The sequence below is a fragment of the Myotis davidii genome, unplaced genomic scaffold, assembly GCF_000327345.1.
Source record: "Myotis davidii unplaced genomic scaffold, ASM32734v1 scaffold44, whole genome shotgun sequence".
Classification (NCBI taxonomy): domain Eukaryota; kingdom Metazoa; phylum Chordata; class Mammalia; order Chiroptera; family Vespertilionidae; genus Myotis; species Myotis davidii.
The window spans coordinates 15,434,281-15,460,585 of NW_006299705.1; the positions used below are offsets into that span (position 1 = coordinate 15,434,281).

The 26,305-nt window shown below is 34.6% G+C and overlaps 1 protein-coding gene across 1 annotated transcript in view; it reads right to left on the reverse strand.

Annotated features, from left to right (window-relative positions):
- Positions 1 to 26,305, reverse strand: part of FAM172A (family with sequence similarity 172 member A) — a 253,346-nt gene that overhangs the window by 127,532 nt on the left and 99,509 nt on the right. The gene's annotated exons all lie outside the window — the stretch shown is intronic.

Below are 26,305 nucleotides of genomic sequence, written 5' to 3' on the forward strand. Positions count from 1 at the left end.
CAGGGAAAGTATTAAAGCATACAAGCTTCTAACTAGACCTCTGCTCTTGCCTAGTCCACTTTAGCTCACTGAAAGAAATAACTTATTCTCACATATCCACATAATTTATTCCATGCTTTTGGGGAGTGGAAAATGAATGTAGACCTTGGGTGTTGTCAAATGTAAAATGACTCTGAATGCTTCTCCTGAATGTTTAACTATCACTAGATGAAGGTGAGCAATCTTACATTAGCAATAATGGGAAGAATTTCCAAGTTTTCAAAAGGTATAGTCATGTAAAGAAAGAATGCTTATAAGGCATTTTTCCCATGGGCTGATAAACTTTAGATCACTATAAATTATAATGTCATATTCTATTTGTATCTATTAATTATAAGAATGATGACTAAGAGACAGATCACAGAAAATATCTGATACTAAGAAGAAAACCCTACTAAGTCACTTCTTCCTTAATATGTCATATACACATAGTACTGTACTAGACTGTGATGGTAAGAAACTGTCTTAAAGACCCTGGAGAATGTGAAACTTTCAATTTCATGTAAAGTATCCAAGTTGAAGGTATAGTAAACAGAATATGTCAAAATAAATCACTACATTGGGTGGACAATGATTAGTATATGAGTCTTACAAAATTTGTTCACACTCTCCATGACACGCTAAGATAGATTAGTTTCGAATTCCCAGGGTCAGGGAGCTGAAGTGAACTTCCTAAGTCACAGAGCTGATTAAATGGTATGTGTGACATATCAAAGATGGCTATGAAAACTTTGATACTCCTTCAATTGAGACATTGGGGTTAAGTCCCTGCTTCTTAATTTGGGCTGGCCTGTGACTGCTTTGACCAACAGAGTATGATAAAGTGACCCTGTGCCAGTTCCTGGCCTAACTTTTAAGAGGACTGGCAGTTTCTGCATTCTTCCCTACATGAGCTGTCATGTACAAAGTCTGACTACTCCAAGACTGTTATGCCATGGCATATTAAATATGAGTATTACTACTTAAAGTACCAGTTTTTTAACTGTTAAACTATATCACACTTAAAGCACTTCTAATTTTCATGATATTCCAACAGCATGAAAGCCCCAGAAGAGCTGATGTTTGGGGCCATTCATTGAAATAGCCCCATTATCTATAACAGTGCTTCATATATACATATCAGATACTCAGTAAATATGTTAAGTGAATGAATAAGTATTCTAGAAATAATTATTAGGAAAGGAGCTCAACCTATCTCTTACCACCCAAGAAGAAAAACATCTCCAATGCAATTGGTGAAAAAATCTCAAATTAAATTTGAAGAAGAGCCCTAATCCTGTTTCACTAATGAAGGGCTTTCACTATTAAAGACCAGCTTTTCTGGTTTCCCAAGAGCCATGACTTTCTCTTCTCTGTTACAGAATCAGTTTCATAATTATCTGAGTGGGGATATCAATTTTCTTAATAAGCACAATGTATGCTACTAAGTTTCAGATCACAGTACAAAAATATAGAATGCAATACATTGCAGATATCTTCCATTTGTCAAGCCATGCCTGTACAGTCCATGAACAGATAGAATGTTTTTCCTGCCTCAGACAATTTCCAATGCTTAAGTATAATCCTAATATGCCTTATACACTGGCATATATATCATATTTAAACTTTTATTCCAAAGAAAAATTTTTAAAAAACTTTCTTTTGCTCTCATTCTTGTGCATTTATCTAGGTGATTCAGGTAGCAAAACCCTCTCTAAAAATTTACTGTGGATTGATGGTTCACTCCAGATGGACTGTGGTGGATGTGATAAAATACAAATATGACTTTCTTCAATGCTAATTCAAGAAAGATGCCAATCCTAAGGAAGTATGCGTGGACCAAATGAAATATTAACAGCATGTGGTTTTAAGTGAAGATTATTTTTTTAAGGTACTGACAAGCTTTTGGTGCAGGTAGGCATGTGACAGACCAGGAGTAGTTGTACAACTGAATAAATGTAAAAGGCAAGGTGCGAAGATAACAGAAGGGTCAAGGTAACAACGAACTCATCTCAAGGGATCTGACCAAGACAACATAAGCAAAGGCAGAGGAAGAAAATATCACAGGAGATTCCACTGGAATGTAAGTCACTGAGACAGAGGAAAAGGCTCACCTCACAACAAGAGAGCCAGAAGTCTGCCAGAAGAGGATCTGCTCACAAACAAGAGAACTCAGCAGGTGTTCGCCACAAGGGAAAGTATATGAAAATAGAAAGATGAGGCAAAGAGAAGCCTAGAGGCACAAAAGAGAGAGTAAAAAAAAAAAAAATGAATGTGCTCCTAGGGCATATTTTAAAATATGCATTTTTCTTTTTATAATATATTTTATTGATTTTTTACAGAGAAGAAGGGAGAGGGATAGAGAGTTAGAAACATTGATGAGAGAGAAACATCTATCAGCTGCCTCCTGCTGGGGATGTGCCCACAACCAAGGTACATACCCTTGACCGGAGTCGAACCTGGGACCCTTCAGTCTGCAGGCTGACATTCTATCCACTGAGCCAAACCAGTTAGGGCAAAATATGCATTTTTCAAAGCATCCCTGATAAATATGAACGTGTGAGAGGATGGCAGGGGATTTGGCTTTGGAGTGACATCTGGATAACAGAGCTCAGCTTCATTCTGTTAGCTGCCACCCACTAGTCTCCACATGGATTAATAATTCTTGTCTTTCTCCTCCCCCTTTCTCATTCTTCCCTGGTTTCGGGATGCAACCTCTGTGATTGGTAAACTGCTGTTGGTGACCTAGTAGCTTTCTCCCACTTGGGAAGCCTTAGAAAGCACACATCATTCTCTGCTTCTCAGTGCCATAAGCTTCACCAGGCCAAGCCTATGGCTAAGTCTGCCAAATTCTGGGAAGATGTATCAGCTAACCAATTTGGCTAGTAAATCAAACCTATTCCCCCAACCTATTATTTATCAGTTATAAAGATCATCTCCATCATCTGACTCTTTTTCTCTCACTGGTTCTAAATTTGGATGGAGAAAAGACAGCTGCTTCCCAATTTCAGAGGTGTTTAAATGTAAAGAAAATGTGCATCTTAGAATTGACAAAACACAGTAATTTGATATTTTAGTATTATGACGTGCTAATTTGTGTGTGTGTATATGAGAGGAGAGAAAAGAAAAAGAAGAGAGGGAGACAGATTATTAATATTCAACTATCAATTATCCAAATAAGGGCTTATCTACAAAAATACCTAAATTTCCTGCAGATGTAATAGCTCTGCTTGGGTTTCAAGTCTAAAACCGACATTACCAATCTCTTTATATTTTCCTACAACTTTTAGTTCAGTAGGACCTGGAAGTTATGGAACGTTAAGGTAATATATCCACTTAGGCCTAGAGTCTAGGTTTAGTTCATAAACTAACTCCCTTAATTACTTTTCTAAAATTCTGGAAAAATTGCTGAGATCGGTCTTTTGCATCAATCTCATTGTAATGCTATTTATCCAAAATATGAAATGGAAAAAATGAAAGTATTGTTAAGGAGGAAGAACAGAGGTGATTTTAGAGCTCGATTTTGACATAGAGAGTTCATTAGTTTGATTGAAGTGTTTGTTATGAGTACCCTGAATAACTGATGGACCCCCATTAATTTTAAATACAAATTCATCCATAGGCAAATATAAATGAGATTTAGATGTTTATTCCTACTATTTATTCTCACCTTCCTTAAAATATAGTGACCTAAGAACTTTTCCAATAACAAGATATTGGATCTCATACTACTTATGTATAAAGCACTTTTCTTTAAAGCACAATGCATATCACAAGTGAAATATACGGATATGAACACAAATAATGTGGCTCCTTTATTATCTAAACTAGAGGCCCGGTGCATGAAAAGTCATGCACTGGAGGGGGGTGGAGGGTCCCTCAGCTTGGCCTGTCCCCTCTCACAGTCCGGAAGCCCTCAGGGGTGGGAGGCAACCCAGCAATCAGGGAAAGGCGACGCCCGATCACCTATGCTGCTGCCACTGCCAGCAGTGCAAGCCTCAGCCAGCCCTGGTTACGTGAGCCTCAGGTGGCCCTGGGCAGCTCAGCAGCTGACATCCGAGGCTTGCCTGTGCCTTGGGCTGGCCCTGGGCAGCTGGGGGCCTGAGGGTGGGTCTGGCCGCACCACATGCCTCCCTCCCCCCCCCGGCGGGGCTGAAAGGACTGGGGGACTCTCTGGTGGGGTAAGGGGACTGGGCGCTGTCATCATTGTGATGGAGTGACAGTCAATTTGCATATTCACTCTTTATTAGATAGGATATACTCACAGAGATCTAAATGTACATATCATGACAGATTTTTTTTAAAAAAATGTTTTTCCAACTTTAGGTTATGACTTAAACTTTTATCTTTTGTGCAATATCAATTTTTATTGTTAATAATGGGCACATAGGAGAAAAAAACTACAGATTTACAATAGTATTTTTAAAAGTTGCAAATATAGATAAGGGAGGTATGTATTAATTATAAAAAATAGCAGTACCCACAAAAATATTGATGAGATATATGAGAGAAATACCAACACATGTACTTGGATGTATTAGAGAAAAATAATAATACTCTTTTAGCCTCTTTGTACATGTTTTCTGTATAAAAACAGGCAGCTTAGAAATTCTTCAATGTAAAACAAAGTCACCTGGTAATCCTTAAATTCTATAAAAAGGAAGACATTTTTTTTTTGAAAGTCTTAAAATTATTTAAAAGTGGAAAAGTGCTTAATTGTAACGCATTCCTATGTTAAAATTAACAGCTTCCCACCATTAGATACATATTCAGAATCAGGTTTCTAATCATGCTACAACTCCCAAATACTGAAAAATAATTTTGTTCTTTTCATATCAATGCATTTCCATTTTCACTAGAACTAATTACCTTTAAATAAATGATTCAGAGATGTCAAAAGCAACTCAAAGGGAATGTTTCAAGAGGTCCCAGTTTCCTGAATTATAGCCTAGAACATCTGCTGAGCAATCTGGCAAGTAGTATGAAGCCAAAACAGAGCATCTCGGATACAGTAGTTGTATCTGACCTCAAGAATATGACAGCTGGCTATTTGCCTATAACCTTTATACTGTAAAAATCTAAAATTCTGCATGCAAGAGAGACTAATAAAAACAAGAGTGCCGACACCAGAAGCATGGAGTAGAAAAGGAAAACAAGTTGCTTTAGGAAAGAATATTTGGCTTCTTCCTACCAAGGGAATTAGGAAACATTTTTAAAAGAATTTAGAAGGAAAATTGAAGGCAACATAACAACTTCATTTTTCTTACAACCCAGAGAAACAAAACTAAGCAAATGTAAAAAGTTAAACCTGTTATAAAACTGAAGTAAATAAAATTAAAACTAACATTTGACCCTCTCAAAAATGAAGTGGTTAAGATATAAACTGTCAGAAGCACTTGAGGATAAAATCAGATAGAAATGAGTTTATCACTATACAAGTACAAATTAATTCTCTTCAAAATGGCAGACAGTAGTTACAAGCCACTTGACATACATTCTTAAACCAGACACAAGCCCACCAGCTGGAGGGTGTCCATTAAGTGGACTGGTGAGTACTGTAAGTACACACCACACTGTTAGAGACACCGGTAGTCTCAACATGATCTTCACTAATCAGCAGCTTATGATACTTACCTGACCACACAAAACATGACACTCCTTCAGTCCAATCTCAATTCAAATTGTTCTTGAGACTTTTAACTAATTTCAGATTCAGAGGTCTAGAAACATGATAATCTTTTATGAGATCTACTTTTTTATTAGATCATGGCTGACCACATTACTAATAAGGCATATGTGTCTTATAAACTGTCTTAATGGAAAGAAAGTTTGAAACTTCCTACCAACTACCATATATTCATGGGGGGGCGGGGGAGAGAGGGAGGGAGGGAGGGAGAGAGAGAGAGAGAGAGAGAGAGAGAGAGAGACATCAATCAATTGCCTCCTGTACATGCCCTCACTGGGGATTGAACCCACAATCTAGGTATGTGCGCTGACTGGAATTGAACCAGGAACTTCTTGGTGTACAGGACAGTGCTCCCACCAACTGAACCATCTGGCCATTGCTCTAGCAAAATTTTAATTAAAGTATTACATACATACAGATAACTGCACAAACCCTAAGTGTACAGCCTGATAAATTTTCACAAAGTGAACACACCCATGTAACCAACAGTCAAATTTTTAAAATGAAACCTACCAGCAGCCCGGAAGGCCTCACCAGGAAGCCACCCTTTAAGCATAAACTTTGCCTTGATTTCTAACACACAAATTAGTTTTGCTTGTTTCTAAACTTTATTTAAATGGTATCATAAAAATCTGTACTTTTTGTGATTGGCTCTTTTAATTCAACCAACAGTATAAGTCAAGGTGTCCTTTATTGTTCTGTTGATAGTATGGATTTAATAAAGTGAGGTAAAGTGTTAATTGTAAGGATTAAACTTGAAAGTGTGTCTTGTCTGTAGCTGTTACACTATGAATAGCATATATCATTAAGGAAATGTTCTTCCAGTATTTGAAAACTGTAATCTAAAGTGCTCACATATAAGTAGTCTGTTTTCACTTCTGTCTTAGGGCTAACACAATGAAAATTTCAACCATTTTTGTAACCATAGGATGGCTTAACTATAAGAGTTCAGCAAAAATCCACAAGAGCATTTTAAGAGACTCAATTGGCTATATGGTATTTACTCTGAATATTGTATATTTCATTATTTGGAAATAAAACTACTGGGTCTCCAGGTACATGTATATTCAACTTTGATACTTCTAAACAGTTTTCAAAGCAGTTAATTTACACTTCTGCCAGGATTGTGTGAACATTCCAGCAGATCCATGTCTTCTATAAAAGTTTGCTTTCCAAAATATTATTACTAATGATGATGTTATTCTCTAACATTGTTTAGAGATGTAGTCCAATTTCAATCCCACCATTTAAATAAAATTTTTTAAACTTTTTAAAAAAGATAGGAGAGTTGATGGGAGAGAAAAAATGGTAGAGTCAATGAATTCCTGGTGTAGATGAGGTTAAAGAATTGTAATAATTACATAGCAAGTGGGCTGAACTGAGAGAATGTTGTTTTTGGAGAGGGTGATGTTTGAGTTTGTGATTTTGGGCTAATCTGTTTTTATAATAATACAAGATTGAAGCAATAAATTATTACATGCTAATATATATGCGTATCTTTTTTAAGGAATGTAACATAGTCATTAAATATGATGTGTAAAAAATAATTACATGGAAAGATATGCACGCTATGTAAGTGATAAAGAGAAACTACAAAATAAAATGTCATCTTAGAAATGGTCAGAGTAAAAATTGAAGGGATACAGGCTAAAATGCTAACAAGTGATTATCTCTAAATGGTAAGAGTATGTGTCATTCAATTTTTTACAGTTCGTAAACATGATAAAATATATTAATTTAGTATTCAAAATAAGCCCCTTTTCCTTTATTATTCTGAATGCCCTTAAATGTAATGGAACACAGGACCCTTCAGTCCACAGGCTAACACTCTATCCAATGAGACAAACAGGCCAGGGCAATTTTTGTGATTTTTTTTTTTAAAAAAATTTTGTTTTTCCTTTTTATTGAATTTATTGGGGATGAAGCTAGTTAACAAGGGTTTAATCACTAAAATTTACAGGGAATTCATACAACTTAACAAAAGGAATCAAAAAATGGGCAAAGGACCTAAATTTACACTTTTCAAAAGAGAACATACATAAGGCCGAGAGACATATGAAAACATGCTCAAAGACACTAATCATCTGAGAGATGCAAATCAAAACAACAATGAGGTACCATCTCAGACCTGTCAGAATGGCTATCATCAACAAATCAACAAACCGCAAGTGCTGGCAAGAATGTGGAGAAAAAGGAACCATCATGCACTGCTGGTTGGGAATGCAGACTGGTGCAGCCATTGTGGAAAACAGTATGGAGATTCCTCAAAAACTTAAAAATTGAATTCCCATTCAACCCAGTAATCCCACTTCTAGGAATATATCTCAAGAAACCAGAAAACACCAATCAGAAAGGACATATGCACCCCTATGTTCATAGCAGCACAATTTACAAAAGCTAAGATTTGGAAACAGCCTAAGTGCCCATCAGCAGATGGGTGGGTTAGAAAACTGTGGTACATCTACACAGTGGAATACTAAGCTGCTATAAAAGAGAAGGAAATTTTACCATTTGCATCAACATGGATGGATGGACCTAGACAGCATTACACTAAGCGAAATAAGCCAGTCGGAGAAAGATAAATATCACAGAATCTCACTCATATGTGGGATATAAAGAACAACATAAACTGATGAACAAAAATAGATCCAGAGACAAAGAATCACTGAACAGAACAACCAACCTCAGAGAGAAGGCAGGGGGCGGGGGGAGGGGGCAAAAGGTCAACCAAAGGACTAGTATGCATGCATATAAGCATAACCAATGGACACTGGGGAGATGGGGGCTTGTCCTGGGGGGTGGGAGTGGCAGGGGGGTGTCAATCAGGGAAAAAGGAGACATATGTAATACTTTAAACAATAAAAAATACACATTTACGCATTATAAAAGAATATTTTTAATGAAAAAATTGGTTGCCCCAAATCTCAGACTATATACATACGGACAACAAAGAGTTTGTTTGCATTAACCTTTAACCCAGTGGTTCTCAAATCAGGGCATTCCCACTTCCTGGGAACATTTGGCCATGTCTGGAAACATTTTGGTTCTTTTTTTTTTTTTTTTAATATATTTTATTGATTTTTTACAGAGAGGAAGGGAGAGAGAGAGAGAGTTAGAAACATCGATGAGAGAGGAACATCGATCAGCTGCCTCCTGCACATCTCCTACTGGGGATGTGCCCGCAACCCAGGTTCATGCCCTTGACCGGAATTGAACCTGGGACCTTTCAGTCCGCAAGCCGACGCTCTATCCACTGAGCCAAACCGGTTTCGGCAACATTTTGGTTCTTATAACTGCCAGGGTACTATTAGAATGCTGCTTACCATTCTACAATGTACAGGGCAGCCCACATAACAAAGACTTGTCTGACCCAAAATGCCAACCAACAGTTCTAAAGCTGAGAAACCCTGCTCAAATCTAACCAATTCCTTATTAAATACATATTCTTGTCTGAGAAGAAAAGAAAAAAAAGCAAGTGATACTGAAATGTTCTAACTGAACATCATTAGTATAAACAATTCAATATATACATGTTCTATTAATTATATCCAAGGAGTCTATAACATGCATATAGGGCATCAATGTTATCTAAACAATTAATCAAAGATTACAATGTTTTATATCTCACAAGAGACAGAAATGCATTTTACTATTATGTAATAGATCACGAAAAATAGAATCTGAATTTAAAATTATTTACTGCCTATGTTTTCTTCTAGGATTTTTATGGTTTCACAACTTACATTTAAGTCTTTTATCTATTTTGAGTTTATTTTTGTGTATGGTGTAAGTTAGTGGTCTAGTTTCATTTAAAAAAAATGTTTAAGTTATATAATTTTTTTCTAACAGTCCACTATATTTAGATTAATATAGCATAAAAAAAGAAGGAGAAAATGCCAGCTAACATATACATACGAAAATTAATGGCTATTCCATTATATTGTCATTTGAAATATAATGCTATTTAAATAAAAATATTTATTTATAATTCCTTAAAATAAATCAGTACTTTTCTTGAGTAATAATAAATGAACTGACTTTATTTCAGTATATTTACCATGCTTGAACATAGTATACTAGAAGTATGCTTAAAAGTAATAATAAACATAAAGAGAAATTAAAATTATTGTTCTAAAAATATGAAGACAAGTTAAAAACTCATTTTGTTCTTTTTCAAAACCTCCAAGCATTTTGAAACCTTTTAATTGAAATCTTCACTTTAGTAATATTTCTAAATGGATATTTCCTCTTTTAAGAAAAATCTGTGATTGCTAGAATAAAAGATGAGAGATTATGAAAGCCAATGAAAAACTTGGAAAGTTTAATAAAATTTTTAAAGAAATTACCTTTACACTGCTTCTTGAAATTGAAAGTAAAGTGAGTTGCAAGCCCTGAGATAAGAATAACTCAATAAAAAAAATGTGTGCGATATCACCAACAAATACATTTCATTATCAGAAAACATCTGAATGTAGAAATGTAATTAACAGTTATTTCTCAGTAGTAAGAACAGATTTACAAATGATAAAAAATTAATCTTATTTGGCAGTATTAAAAAAAGTGTACTTGTTGAGTATGACCAGTGCTCAGTGGTAAAGTATAATCACTATTATTGCATGCTATAAAAGAAAGATGAAACCTATGGACCATGCCCTAGCTGGTTTGGCTCGGTGGATATAGCGTCGGCCTAGGGACTGAAGGGGCCCACGTTCGATTTCAGTCAAGGGCATGTACCTTGGTTGTGGGCACATCCCCAGTAGGGGGTGTGCAGGAGGCAGCTGATCGATGTTTCTCTCTCATCGATGTTTCTAACTCTCTATATCTCTCTCCCTTACTCTCTGTTAAAAAATCAATAAAATATATTTAAAAAAACAAAACAAAAAAACTTTGGACCATAATTATATTCTTTCTTTTAATCTCCTTCATAACCATAATTCTGTTTTCAACAGCTTCAAAAGAGGAATATAATTTTGAGGAGAGAAAACAATAAAGTACCTAGTATTGATTGTTTTGGTTAAAACTATATAGAACAAATGGTCACCAACTATTTTGTTTGTTTGCTCTTAATCCCAAAATGCCAATTCAGAAATAGTTTTAGCAACTCAATTAATAACTGTAAAAAATTATGAACATTTAATCTAAGGCACATGAAATTTAAATTGATGGTAAAAGGTTAATTAATAGTTGTCCATACAATTATGAGTCCTTCTATTCTTTGCCTATTAAGATTTCTTTAACTTATTTTCATATATAAGTAGTTCTTGAATTTATGATTTTAGAGTATTTTTTAGCTCCTGGTGTTATATTTTACCACTTACAACTTGAGTATGAGATACTAGTATGAAGACGGTTAGATATAAATTTCTGGAAGCAGGCTCGGATACTAAAATCAAGGTTGAGAAAAAGCCTAGGCTAAAAATAAAGCTATTTCATTTTCAAAAATCAAGTCTCATTCTCTAAATAACTTATGACAGCAAATCTTGAATTATTTCATGCATATATAGCCTTATGAAAAATTATCAACAAATTGCTCCATTTTTCAATTTGTGTTTCTTCATACTGTTAGCACCTAAATTGAGTTCTCTGGAAAGAAAAGCACTTTTTATTTTAGCAAAGTTAATCTGCATCGCCAACAGACAAAATCAACAATACCTTCCAAAGAATCATAAACAATAAGATTCTAAACTAAGAGATTACTTTTACTAATGCTAATATTACATAGACAATGAAATAATAAGCTAAGAAAGTCCCTTTACTAACACTAACAAATGGATAACTTTCCTACCAAAGCTTCTAGTATCCAGTGTCTTTGATAAATACATGTCACACAATAAATAAAGGTTGAGTTTTCTCTAATTTTTATAGCAATTCTTTTTGTTTTTATAACAGCATGCAAGAAAGATTTCCATGCTAATTATTCACTTGGAGGCCTGAAAATATAAAATCTGACTTTTATATACTTGAAACTATCAATGCAACAAAGGCATCTAAGTATGCTGTTTTTATTCCACAAAAGAAGAAAAAGATGCCTAACTAGGCTAAATGACTTTTTCTAAGTTAATGAGCAAGTTAGTAAGAGAAGTAGGACCCGCCGAAACCGGTTTGGCTCAGTGGATAGAGCGTCGGCTTGCGGACTGAGAGGTCCCAGGTTCGATTCCGGTCAAGGGCATGTACCTGGGTTGCGGGCACATCCCCAGTGGGGGATGTGCAGGAGGCGGCTGATCGATGTCTCTCTCGCATCGATGTTTCTGACTCTCTATCTCTCTCCCTTCCTCTCTGTAAAAAATCAATAAAAAAATATATATATAAAAAAAAGAGAAGTAGGACCCTAAGCCAAGGCTGAATTACAATTTATTTCCAGATATTACTTTAGAAGAAGCAACACTGGTATTTCAGAAGGGATGACAGAGTGAGCAAAAGATCTAAGAGCTGCTCTTCTTAAATAATTTTAAAAATTTCAAATGCAATGAGAGATAGCAAATAGGTATTTCTTATCTAAGCAGGAGTGTATGTACCCCTTCTTACAAATAGGTTATTTCCTGAAGCCTGCTTCCTCATTCCCACATTACACGTCACCAACTCCTATTCTTCCCAACCTTCCTTTTCTTTCCAATCCCAGGGCTGACAATCCAAATATCTAGCTTACGCCTTTCTAATGTCTATCTAGCCAGAGGACCTTTATTTGACCTAATACTGTCTATTCCATAGCAGCTCTTCCCATTCAAAGTCTCCTCCTATAAGGCATTTACTATACATATTTGACATGGGAGAGCCTATTGACCACCTGAAATTGTTGAATTGGGACATACATATTGGAAGAAAACCTGCTGACTGTGTTTATATGCCAGATGCTTTGCTAGTTCTGTTTTTTCTTTCTTTTTAAAAAAATATATTTTATTGATTTTTTACAGAGAGGAAGGGGGAGAGAGAGAGAGAGAGAGAGAGAGCGTCAGAAACATCGATGAGAGAGAAACATCAATTAGCTGCCTCCTGCACATCTCCTACTGGGGATATGCCCGCAACCCAGGTACATGCCCTTGACTGGAATCGAACCTGGGACCCTTCAGTCCGCAGACCGACGCTCTATCCACTGAGCCAAACCGGTTTCGGCAGTTCTGCTTTTTCAATTAGTAGCAACACTTCAGTATAGCAATCTCCTCTCTCCATTCCCCAAGCAGTAAATGATATCTTAATGAGTATATTAATTAATACAAATAATTTAATATTGACAAGACCTCTATAATAAATATTTTGCAAAACAATATTTGTAATTAGGAAAGTTTAATATTAGAAGGAATAGAAAAAATAAATAAATATTTTTGAGAAATAAAACCAAATTTTTTCTGTTTTGATTTCATAAAGTGGGACATACCTGTGTCAGAACAAAATATTATAAAAATAGAAATACAGAATCAATTTAAAACCTAGAAAAACCTACTGAGACCATCTAGTGTACCACCTTTGTTAAAGAAATAAGAAAATAACTTTTCATTAATATATTTATAGTAAGAGGATTCATGTAGTCTCGGTCTTATACTCTCCATTTCACATCAAACTCTATGTTCAAGCTTTATTCAACTAATCCCTCAATCTGGAATACCTCTCCAATCTCCAAGTTCCTCCTCATAATTGAGGACTTTATGTAAATTCCAAGTCTGTTGGGAAGCATTTTTATAGAGATGGCATTAAGAGATACCTTCAATGCTTACAGTTTGGGGGTACATATCACACCATACTGAATTTGCATGTCTCCCCATTAAACCAGAATGCATTGAGGGCAGGCACTCTGTTTTCTTCATTATTGTACTTCCTCACACTTGAAGAACAGTGCTTGCCCCTCAATAAATACTTGATGGATCTATAAATGAATTGGAAGATTGTTGGAAGGATAGAAGGGTGCATTTCACGGAGTTAAGAGGGTTAGAAAAAAATTTTTTCCATTTACAATTGAGTTAAAAAGAAATCACTTTCCGAAAGCTTATGTTTCTACTTTCTAGGTGCAGTTTATCCATGGAGGATGATTTTAGAAGCCTATCTACACCTCTACGGCTAAAACCAACTCAATCCCATGCCCTCTGGGTCCTTAGAATAGTTGATAATATAGAACCAGAAAAATCACTGCCAATACAACTAGATGCAGATAAAAGATCCAGTCATACTGTTATAGAAATAGAATGCAGAGTGGCAGGATTTGTAGAGGAAAAGGAAGTAAACCAAAAACAAAACAATACACCAAGTAATTACCTTCTTACATCTCTACCTTCCTCACTATTAACATTCATTAAGTACTCATTATGTGACAGCTATTATAATAAGAACTTGTGTACATCATGTTCCTATTTAAGAACAGAGGAACTGAAATCATGTACTATTTTAATAGATTTAACAAAAAGAATCGTGCCTTCCAATAAGCCATCATATTTATTTTTTCGTAATGAAAATTCATTTATCCCTCCATCCATAAAAAGTTTTAAAAATCAGCTTCATGCCTAGTGGTAAGTGCTTTTCATATATTTAGTCATTTCATTTTCAGGATAATCCTCTGAGTTTGCATTATTATTATAATCATTTTATGGATTAAAAAAGAAAAACAAGACTAAACAGACCAAAACACTTGATAATATAACACAATTATTAAGTCACTAAAATTAGTGACTAGAAAAGCTTAAAAGGAGAATGTTTTAGGAAAGCTAAAACTGATAACTAGGAATATTTAAAACCAACGCTTATATACTTATCTACTACACTGTACTGCTGGGCAATGGTGAAAAATGTATGATCCCTGCCCTCAGTGAGCTCACAGTTTAGTGGGAAACAAAAGCACACCTATAATATTTGACAAAACAAGATTACTATTAAAATTCCAGTTGTTACAAGGTGCAGTGTGGTTCACATATCCTAAAAAAAGTAAAAGAGTATTTCTTAAGCTATAGTATATAGGAGGCTTAACTGTATCATTCTTGTTCATGAAAAAAGTAACAAATTGAGTTGTAGAAGCTTAAAATGAGACGACATGGCTTCCTTCTAAATGCTCTTTGAAACAATTCTTAAGGTAAAAATTGTCATAATTCAAATGTATCCTTAGGGATTAAACAGAAAAAAATGAATTAAGGCTACATCTACAAACAATTTATCTATATATATAAAATAGAGATATGCTAATTAACCGGGACGCTGTAATGGGTCGACCGGACAGGAGGTTGCTGCAGCGTCAGGGGCAGGGCAGCAGGGGCCTCCGCGCCTGGGCTGGGGGAGGGCCTGATCAGCAGCAGCCTCGGCTGCTTCAAGGGCTGGAGAGGGAAGCTGGGCCAGACCAGCAGTGGTCGCGGCGGCGGCTGCTGCTGCTGCTGCTGCTGCTGCTGCTGCTGCTGCTGCTGCTGCTGCTGCTGGGCCCAGGGAGTGAGGTAGGGCCGACCCGCAACTCAAGGGTGGGCGGCACCTCGTGATTTCAAATCGCGTGCTGGGCTCCTAGTTATATATATAATTCCTTTTCAAAAGCAATCTTAAATCCTACTGCTATGGTATTTATACAGATTTGAACATCACAAAGAACACATACAATAAGTTAACACCATTCTCTCTCTTATAAAATTGTTTCTATAGTATGTTGCAGCAAAATGATTCAGTTGCAGAGTAAAATTAAAATTTCTAATTGGCATACTCTAACAGCTTAAACTCCTCTCCAGCTAAATGAACTAATTCATTTAATTTAGTCATCATAAATACAAACACTGCACTAATTTTTAATTTTCAATGTTAACTTATATGATTTTACTATACCAAAATAATAAAAGGAGGAGCCTTAAGAAATTATTGGGTCAGCCAGCCAGAGTAGCACAGTTGATTGAGCATCGTCCTATTCACCAAAAAGTTGTGTATAGAATTTCCAGTCAGTCATGGCATATGCCTGGGTTAAGGTTTTGGTTCCGTTCAGGGCACATCTGGAAAGCAACCAATCAATGTTTCTCTCTCTCTCTCCTTTCCTTCTCTCTAAGATCAATAAAAATATTTTTTTAAATAAATTATTGGGTCAGTATTCTTCATTGTTTATAGTATTAACGATCTCAAAATACATTTTCTTTTTAAAATTGACTCATGGCTTTAAACTTGTTAATGTATTGTTAACAAGTAAATGCTTCCTACACAACTCAATTTTTTCCCCCTCTAAAGTGAACACTGCAAATTGCCTTGGATGGGTGATAATGAAAAAGCAACACCATTTATTAATTTTGTATAAGTTATCCTCCACCCCTGAGATTCCTTGGAGGGGAAGAACATGTCTGAATTTCACCATACAGTGCCACAGGCAGAAAGTGAGAGAAACTAAACAAATACATCATGGAGGAAGGGAAAATGCCTGCAGCAGCAAATGACCTACTACATACCTCTCTATACTGGCTTTGATGATCTAATTTGTTAATTTCTGAGGAAAAGACAATTACCAATAGTTTAAGTTTGTTCTGAAAGAAGTAGCTAACTTCTTTAAATTTCTGATCATAAACAATACACACTGTTCAAAAGGGCAATATATTTTCAAACCATTACAATACAAGTAAATATGCATGAGAAGCTCAACAAAAACACATTGTCTTACTATCAGAAAATGCAAACTAAGAAGAACATTTTAAGAAAGTTTAAAATGATTCTTGGCATGTGTTTCTCTGGAAAAAATGTACTCTTAAATATTTTCAAGATCAATTCATAGAAAGATAATTTTATTCAAATATGCAGCTCATGGTATGAATAAGCAAGTACTCATTTCCCAAGAGAATTGACAAGTCTTTCAAATAATGGTTTTTTTAAAAAATCAACTCTACTGGGTTAGCAATTTGGAATTTTGACATAAACAGAAATTTGTAAGTGTTTGTGTATATAATACAAATGTTTCAAAACACACCCATTTTTAATAATGAAATAAATTGATCCTTAGTAATGTTGAGTTACTATTTAACATAAAACTGCACTTTAACAGAAACACATAGATGCTATACATATAAGTTCATTATCTTAATTTTAACTAAGTTTGCAACTATACAAGTAACCATAAAAATAATATTTTAATAGAATTGCTTTAAACAGGCATAAAGATAACTTAATAAAATTCTTTTAAAAGCTTCAGTCACACTACTAAATATCAACAAACTGTAAAAATTATTTACAAAGCAATGGTCTTGTTTATCAAAAGGAGCAAGGTTGAATTGCTTGCTTATATTTTCTCTAATTTTTCAAGTTAAGTTTTCTTTGGAGATACACTTGTATTATTTATCACTATCACTGTGTTATTATAGAAACAAAAGGTCAAAAAAGAGCTCCTTACAAATTTAATTTTTTCCACTGATGTTAAGAGAATATTTTATTCTGTAGTACTGATTTAAAAATAATAAATTGTACAATAACTTTTTTTCATCCAGAATTTAAATTATAGCATACATGTTCATTTTTTAAACTCTAGGTAAAACATAACAGTTTGCTATGCTTACTCTTATTTAATAGATTTCTGTATGGTATTCCTAACCTAATTGATTGGCTTAAATTTTATGATCTTCTTAAATCAAATATGAATACCCTAAAAATGATATCAGGTTTTTTTTAATTGCATAATGTATACCTAACACAATACTACTGTGTGCTTTTTACTAACACAATAGTATTTGTCCTTTTTATATTTTATTAATACTAATTATTATTAATAACACTTCAAGCTTCATGAGACATACTCATCCCTGTACTGTATCCATTTCATAAACAAGATACGTTCTCCTTTTCAATAAGGATTATGAACAAAAAGCAGTAACATAGCTCTTAAGATTGCTGACATCTGAATACACACATGACAGTAGAGGGATACTGATTTAACTTACATTTGAAGTAAACTAATAAAAGTTTAAAGTTTATTTATTTTAAAATATAAAAGAACACGATTCTAAATATACAAAGTATGTCAAGGTACTCCACCTAATTCTTACAACACTTCACTACAAACTTTTAATAGTGATTTGTTTTATGTCCAGGAAAAAGAATTAAAATACAGGCCTGCTACTATCCAGAATTACTGTTGAAATTCAGTTTTAATTTAAGAACATTATATTGCAAATTTTAAAAAAGTAATTAATAGATGTCTTTTTCAGATTAAACCTTTAATTTATAATTAGGCATTAGTTACAATCTATAAAGATATCATTTAGAAATAGGCAACTTATCTAGAAATTAGTATTTTAAAATATGCCTTTTACTTAGATCATATAAATTGTTGAATAAAATCATCACCAAATAATATCAGGAGCATGAAATGCTGCCAAATAGTGCTCCTGGAAACTAATAAATGCACTTAACATTATTTTATTTTTAAAAAATCTTATTTTAATGATTATGTAAATATCACACATTTACTCTAATGTTTGGTGACTTAAACTAATGTGCAAACTACACTTTCATAAAAAAATTACTTACCATTCCTAATTTACTGTTTCAATGATTTCAAGTAAAAGTTTAGACTATTTCCTATGAGTAAAGGAAAGCACACTTTCCATTTATTTCTCCTCAAATTAAAATAACTCAGGGGATAAACAAATAAATGCTGGAAGTTATCATTTAAAAAAATTATGTTCAATATAAACAAAAGTGTAGTCTAAAAAACAAAAGAAATTCAAAGTATAATGAAAAATGCAAAGCTGACTATCTTTAATCTTTTCTTGTTAAACCTAGGCTATTCAAGAACTGTCAACTAATTATTCCATTTTATTGATGACATTTTCCTCTAGGGAAGTTATTTTAAAAGTTTAACCCTGGAGCAAGTCATGGCTTCCCCAATCTTTGAAAGTGTCCAGAGCATTGATTATAACTGCAGGAGGTGTTACCTTCTACCCAGAGAATCTCACCCTGCACAATCTTACACACTCTCTCACTCCCAAAACAGCTTTGATTCTGCAATTCAAACTGCATCAGCTGATATTAAAGGAAGGACCAAGAAAAGGAATCAGCAGTTAAAACGAAATAAAAAGCAGGGAAATACAGATCATGGATATAACGGCACAAAGCTCAAGAGAAAAGGAGATTTGAAAAACACATCAGAGTGATTCCAAAAAGAACAACATGACAGAAATTAAACAAGATTTTTATGTTTGCCTTCTATGCATTTGAATTCATCTCAACCTCCATTGAAATTCTGATCATACACAAACCCCAAGGCTTTTGACATACTTTCAAAACCCATACCCTCTCTTTCTAAGTCTCCAGAGTCACTTTTTAGGTAGGAAAAAAAAAAAAAAGAAAAGAAAAGAAAAAAAGTAACTCAAATGTGCATCTAATAAGACTAAATTATAATTAAATTATAACCAATATTTTCCCATGTAAAAATGGTGCCTAATTGTTTTAAAATTCAGTATTTTTCCTCATGCACTTAGTGAAAAGGCTTTTGTCTACTTTATAAGTTATTTGACATTAGGTATAAACATTGGTACAGGAATAAATATTAAACGTAAGAGGCCTGTAATATTTTCCCTGGGATGACTTCAGGATATCCAGGTGCTCTATGCTATTATAGCTTCCTCTCCACTTGACTATAGAAAATATATACTTAGTTTATTAGTTCAGTATTAGAGAACAATGTAGATGCAAAGAGCTATCACAGAATGGCTTAATCACATGTATCTCAGAAACAAAATTCCAGAAAGTAATTGGATTTTTAAAACTGAATGTAGTCCCTGCCCCCCCCTCCCCCCCCATTCAGTCATGACAGGGCCAGAAGGTAATGATATATCTGCCATTGATGCAACCAGCAGACCTGTCTTCTGTCAAGAGTTGAAATCATAAAGGAATAAGCTGTCGTTAACAACCTCTCTCCAAACACTAGAGCTGTCATTTCATTGTTTTCTTTTGCTGGCATGGGGGCTGGTATGACCTCATATACCTCGTCAGTTTAGTAATGTGCTAAGCTTTTAACCTTTCCTGGAATTCTTGACTTGAACCGTCTTTGATGAAGTCTATAATGTAACAACTTAAAATATTTTCTTTAATTAATTTGGTTTCTTTCAAAGTTTACTTTTATTTCTTCTTATTATTATTTTCTTAAATAGTTTTTCCCCGGAAAATTTCAAAGTTTACTTATAAAATTTGGAATTAGTGCTGTTGATTTCAACCTATAGTTTAGTAGTCCATATTTCAAACAGGAATAAAATTTGCATTTATTTTTAAAAAGTCTGAAATGTAAATTTTAGTAATCTAAATTCTGCCAGTCTTTAATGGGAAAAAGCAATAATTATTTAAAGAAGTTGTTTGCAATTTTATAATAAAACATTAAATTCTTTTAGAAATGGTTAATTGAATATTCCTGCAATATATTTTAGAAATATTTTCTTAAAATGTTTTTGTGTTTATTTCAAGAAAAACAATTTTAAATGTGATGTTACATGCAATAAACACCAATTATTCAAGAAAAATGATCTTACATATAATATTACATGCAATAAGTATTAGTATTTCAAGAATAAAAGGATTTTAAGCATATTACCAAAACTGTACTAATATAGTATGGTATCACAGAAGTTGTAGGAAATACTAAAAATCTGCAAATAACAGGACTACTTCTATTATATTCTAGAATATTTTCCCCCCTCTGGCTCTATTTTTGTTCATCAGTTTATGTTGTTCATTATACTCCACAAATGGGTGAGATTGTATGACATCCATCCTTCTCTGACTTGCTTTATTCACTGAGCATGATGCTTTTAAAGTCTATTTTGTCGGTTATGAGTATTGCTTTACCAGCTTTTCTTTCTTTTCCATTCGCATGGAAAATTTTTCCCATCCCTTCACTTTCATCCTGTGTGTGTCTTTTGTTTTGAGGTGGGACTCTTGTAGACAGCATATAGTTGGGTCATGTTTTTTTATCCATTCAGCTACCCTACACCTTTTGATTGGAGCATTTAATTCATTTACATTTAGGGTGATTATTGAGAGGCATTTATTTATAGCCACTTTAATTCTGTATGACTAGGTTTCTCACATGTTTCTTCTCAGCAATCCCTTACAGCAATCCCTTTAGCATTTCTTGTCATGCTGGCTTGGTGGTGATGAACTCCTTTAGCCTTTTTTTTTTTTTTTTTGTCTGGGAAGCTCTTTATTTGACCATCTATTTTGAATGATAGTAATCTGGATGTAGTAATCTTGCTTTCCATTACCTTGAGTACTTCATGCCATTCCCTTCTGACCTGTAGAGTTTCTGAATAGAAATCAGGTGTGAGCCTTATGGGAACCCCTTTGTAAGTAACAGTTTTCTCTTGCTGCCTTTAAGATTCTCTCTTTGTCTTTATTTTTTTGCATTTGAATTATGATGTGTCTGAGCATGGGTCTGTTTGATTTCTTCTTGTTTGGGGTTCTCTGTGCTTCCTGAATTTGTGTAATTTTTTTCCTTTACCAGGTTAGGGAAGTTTTCTACCATTATTTCTTCAAACATCTTCTCTATGCCTTTCTCCCTTTCTGCTTCTTCTGGCACACCTATTATTCTGATATTGTTACGTTTCACATTGTCCCACAGCTTCCTTAAGCTGTCCTCCTGTTTTTTAATTGTTTTTTCTTTTTGGTTCTCTAAGTGATATTTTCAACTCTCTTCTAACTCACTGATTTGATTCTCAGCTTCCCCTAATCTGCTGTGTATTCCTTCCAATGTGTTCTTTGTGTTATGTCATTCTTTATCTCAGACTTATTTTTTCATAGTTACTATATCTTCTTTCATACTGTTAAGCATTTTTAACATCATTACTCTGAACTCTGTTTCAGATAAATTTCTTATCTCTGCCTCATTTATCTCTTCTTCTGGAGAATTCACTAGTTCTTTCATTTGGGGGTTGTTCTTTGTTTCCATTTTGGTTGTCTGTTTGGGTTTGTGACTATGTTTTAGGTTGATCCTCTATACCAGTGGTCGGCAAGCTGCGGCCCCTTGAGGGTGGCTCTTCCACAAAATACCACGTGCGGGCATGCATGTACAGTGCGATTGAAATTTCGTGGCCACACTCAAGGGGCCAAAGAGCCGCATGTGGCTTGCGAGCCGCAGTTTGCCGACCACTGCTCTATACCACTCAATCTCTAGTGCTGGACAGTGTTAAAGGCTGTTTCTGACTAATTGGATCAGGCAAACACTCAAAGCCTCCAGAAACTGCCTCTGTCTACAGACTAACAGGATTCAGACTTGAATTGCCCCCAGGCAATTGTCCTCAGGTGTGGCGAAGAGTTTTTTTCAACAGGGTGGGGCAGCTGCTTCTGCCTGGAGGCTTATTGTTACTTTTAATCTCTCAGGTGGCCTCAGGACAAGGTGTTTACCAATGGGGTGTGTGGACTGTTTTCCCCCCAGGCAAGGCAGATGTCTACATGGGAAAGATGTCCTCACTTGTGTGAGGGAATGACTCAGCCCAGGAAACTTGTGGAGTCTGCCTTCTGAGCTCCATCCCCGGAGTGAGTCCCCAGTCCTGGGTTCTGCTCGCACAGCTCCAGTCCACTTTACCCTCCCTCTGCCAGAGCACAAGGTGGGTGGCTCCACAGGAAGTTTTTGTGCATTGGCCTTTTAAGAGGGTGCCTGAACTCTCAGCTACCACTCCCTGGCAGACAGCACCCCACAGCTTTTCACAGTTAGATGTTATGTGGGTACCCTCTCAGTTTGGTGCTCTCTGCTAGGGAGCCCAGCTTTGGGATTAGATCCCAGAGTTCTTAGTGGCACCCCCCAGAGCTGAGATATCTCTCTGGAACTTCAGTTGCTGTCTGTGGGTGCCTGGCCAGCCCTTTTGCGCCTCCACCCCTCCTACCAGTCTCTATGTGGTCTCCACCTTTGGTCTTTGGATATCAGAGTTTTCTCCTGTGAGTTTTCCATTGATTATTCAAAAAGCCTTTCTGTATTTCAGTTGTAATTCCAGCTTGTTCCTGGGAGCATGCCGTGCAGCATCTTCCTACTCTGCTGCCATTTTTAATCTTAAAATGTTTTAAATTAAAATTATAAATGTAATAACTGCTCAAAATAAAAAAGGAACAAAAGAATTAAATAGAAAAATTGAAAATGAAAAGTAAAAGAAAAAAAATCTCATGTTTGTTTACATAAACGTCTAAGAACATTAATATATATCCATGTAGTTTTATGTGTATGCAAGTATAATTTTTAACAAGTAATCTCATTCTTGTGTTTTAATTTGATAATGTTTAGACATCACTCCATATGAATGAACACACATAAATAAACTACAATTCATTCTTCTTAATAACCAGTCTTCTACAATATGACTATATACCATAATTTAATCAAATACTGTGAGTACTGAGGTGGTTAGAAGTATTTGCAGTATTACACACTACTGTGATTAGGATTCTCATACATATACAAGGTGTCACCAAAAAATGTGTACACACTATATATAACAGCTGCTAGCTCAACTTTGAAAATGAAATGTTTTTTAATAAACATTGCCTTTATAATTATTCAAAGTGTGTGTACACATTTTGGGGGACAATCTATACTTTGTGGCTACTCTAGAGTAAATTTCTTCAAATGGAATTTAGGGTCAAAGGTACACATATTTAATTTTGGGAAATATAACAAAACTGCCATCTAAAAAGATTGCTTCAATTTACATTCCCACAAATATCTAAACTTAGTATATCATAAAATGTATTACCAATTTATATGCCAATTTTATATGTTGAAAAGTGGCACCTTGTTTTAACAAGCATGTCTTTAATTCCACAAATACTTTGAATGACTATAAAAACCATAAAAGCATATAAATCAATTTAACAAAAGTATATTTAAAAGCTCTGAAGAAATTTTCATGTTCTTGAGGCTTCTGAGACCTTAAAAATACATCTCTTGGCAAATCATATGCTGCTTGCACTACATAAATGCTAAATAATTTCCTATAAGCTACTAGATGGCATGGCTATTGTTAAAAATAAAAGCTGTGCTCTAAATTGTTATGGTACTTCTTGTTACAATCAACTAACCATGGAAAACCCACTAGAAAGAATCCTATCACATTTCCAAAGTAGTTGCTCAACTATTTTGTCAACTACTTATGTTGAAATGGCAAGAGCTTGCAGTACTTAGTTGGAAGACTTTGAATGCAAGGTAATAGTTACAAAAATGTTACCAAAATTTTTTTTACTCAAATATCGAAAAAAACCCAACAAAAACTATACCCTCTTTTTAGATACCCATCTATAATGGTCCTATGTACATTTAAAGAAAAAAATCCTAATATTGCAATCAATCGGTTTTATAAATGGGCCCATCGAAAAAGGAGAGAAAACTCAAAGTGAATTAAGAGGAATCAGAAAGTCAACAGACAGAATAGAAAAGTTAAAGCTGTAGCTTATTAAAAGAGAAGCAAGTGATTTAAAAACTAAAAAGCTCTAAATCAACTTTTAAAGTATGTGATGCATATCAAAGTTAAGCAACATTTTATATATTCTTTAATTAGTCTCCTTACATTCATATTGATATCTAAAACAAAATCCCAAAATATTCTAGTGTGATGAATATTGCCACATAAGGATGTCTCCTGGGGTCTACATAGCACATGTTATATAGAAAATTAGTGTTATTTGTTTTAAAATTATATGAGTTGTAAAGTGACTGTCACTGCAACAACCACATAAGAAACGTACTTAAAATGTTATACTTTAGATTCCCACTATTCCTTCCACAAATCAGAGTAAAGTATTAGTCTAAAAAGTAGGAGTGATATTAACCTAATAAAATGCTATACATTAGATTGCCACTATTTCTTCCACGGATTACAGTAAAACAGTTTAAAAATGTGGAGTTGCCCTAACTGGTTTGGCTCAGTGGATAGAGGGTTGGCCTGTAGACCGAGGAGTCCCGGGGTTCAATTCTGCTCAAGGGCACATGCCTGGGTTGCAGGCTCGTTCCCCAAAAGTGGGTGTGCAGGAGAAAGCTGATCAATGATTCCCTCTCATCATTGATGTTTCTATCCCTTTCACCTCTCCCTTCCTCTCTCAAATCAATAAAAATATATTTTTTTTAAAAACTTGGAATGGTATTATCTCATCAGGACAAAATAAATGGGAAGGGAGAGACGAGAGGATACAGATGCCAATAAATTTTTGAAAGACTATAAGCTGGTGGAACACTCTTTGTATTACAGCATAAATTCAAACTTAATTCCCACTGGAGGGGAATAATGACAAGAAGCATGCCAACTTACAGAATTTCAGAATAACTCAGAAATTGGGGTGTCAGTTATCTTGGTAGCCTTGAGTTAAAAACAGAGGCACTTAGTTGTAAGTTCACATAAGGTAGTTAACTCCAACACACACACACACACACACACACACACACACACAAGCAAACTCCAAAACAAAAAACAAAATAACTGTGCAGCCAGCTCTGCAAGAGGTAAGAGGTTTTTCCTTCAGAGAAACATATTCAGAACATGAAAGGAGAAGAAAGCAACACAAAGCTCGATCAGGTGTACTATGTAGAAGTCTACAAAGTAAATAAAGAGTTCCATACACCAATATGATAGAAGAACTTTTAAAATTCTATAAAAGGATTTTTAAAAAAAGTAGGTAACATCCCAGAAATCAGAGCCAAAACAGATGGAAAAGAAAGTATATACAATTAGATAAGACAGATAAGAAAATTAGAGACTCTATCCAGAACTCCCAAACCGTATGCTAAAAGAAAGATTTAAATTATCAAGAAACACCACAATTTGTTTCTCAGAATTGAGAATCACGAGATAAAAAGTAATCATCACCAAGTGCCCAACACAACAACAACAACAAAAAAAACCATACTAAAGCATAGGACATTTCCTAAAACCAATATTAAAAAGGAAAAGAGGCCTCTATAGAGGAGAACAAAAGGATTCAAGATCAGAATGGTACTAGGCTTTCCAATTAAACCTCTGAAAACTAGAAGACAATGAAACAAAGCCTTCAAATTTCTGAATGAAAATGATTTTTGAAATGGAGTTCTATACCTAGTTGAATTATTAAAATAAAGTGAAGATGTAAAATAAAGGCATTGTTTAGAAATAAAAGCTTTAAAATTTTATCTTGTATTCACTCTTTGATGACTCCAACAAAATGAGGGCATAGATCCAAAAGCAAGGGTTAATTAGATCCAGGAAACAGGTCAAACATAAGACTAAATCAAAGGGGAGTCCTATGATGAGAGAGAAAGGAAGGCAGGTTTAGAAAGTGACCAGTCAAGACTGGAACAAAAGTCCACAGAATTCCAAAAGAGAGTTCTCTAGAAGAACCTGAAACTAGAGGATTATCTGACAAATTTGACCATGTAAAAAATTACTGACTAATCAAGAGCTGAATAATTATTACAAAAAAATAATTATAAAAACCTATGAAATTAATTCCATAAAAACAAATATAGCAAAAATGAAAAGTAATCATAGTACCTACATGGCTAAGCCATAAGCAATATTAAAGTAGTAGTATTATAAAGTTTGATTGCTGATTTAATTTAAAAACTGTTTATCCATAACAGAAAATGAGTGATATATCAAGAGACAGTGCTATAATTCTAAATGTGAAATAGCAAATATAAGTAAAACTAAAAGTAATGAGAGTGATTATATC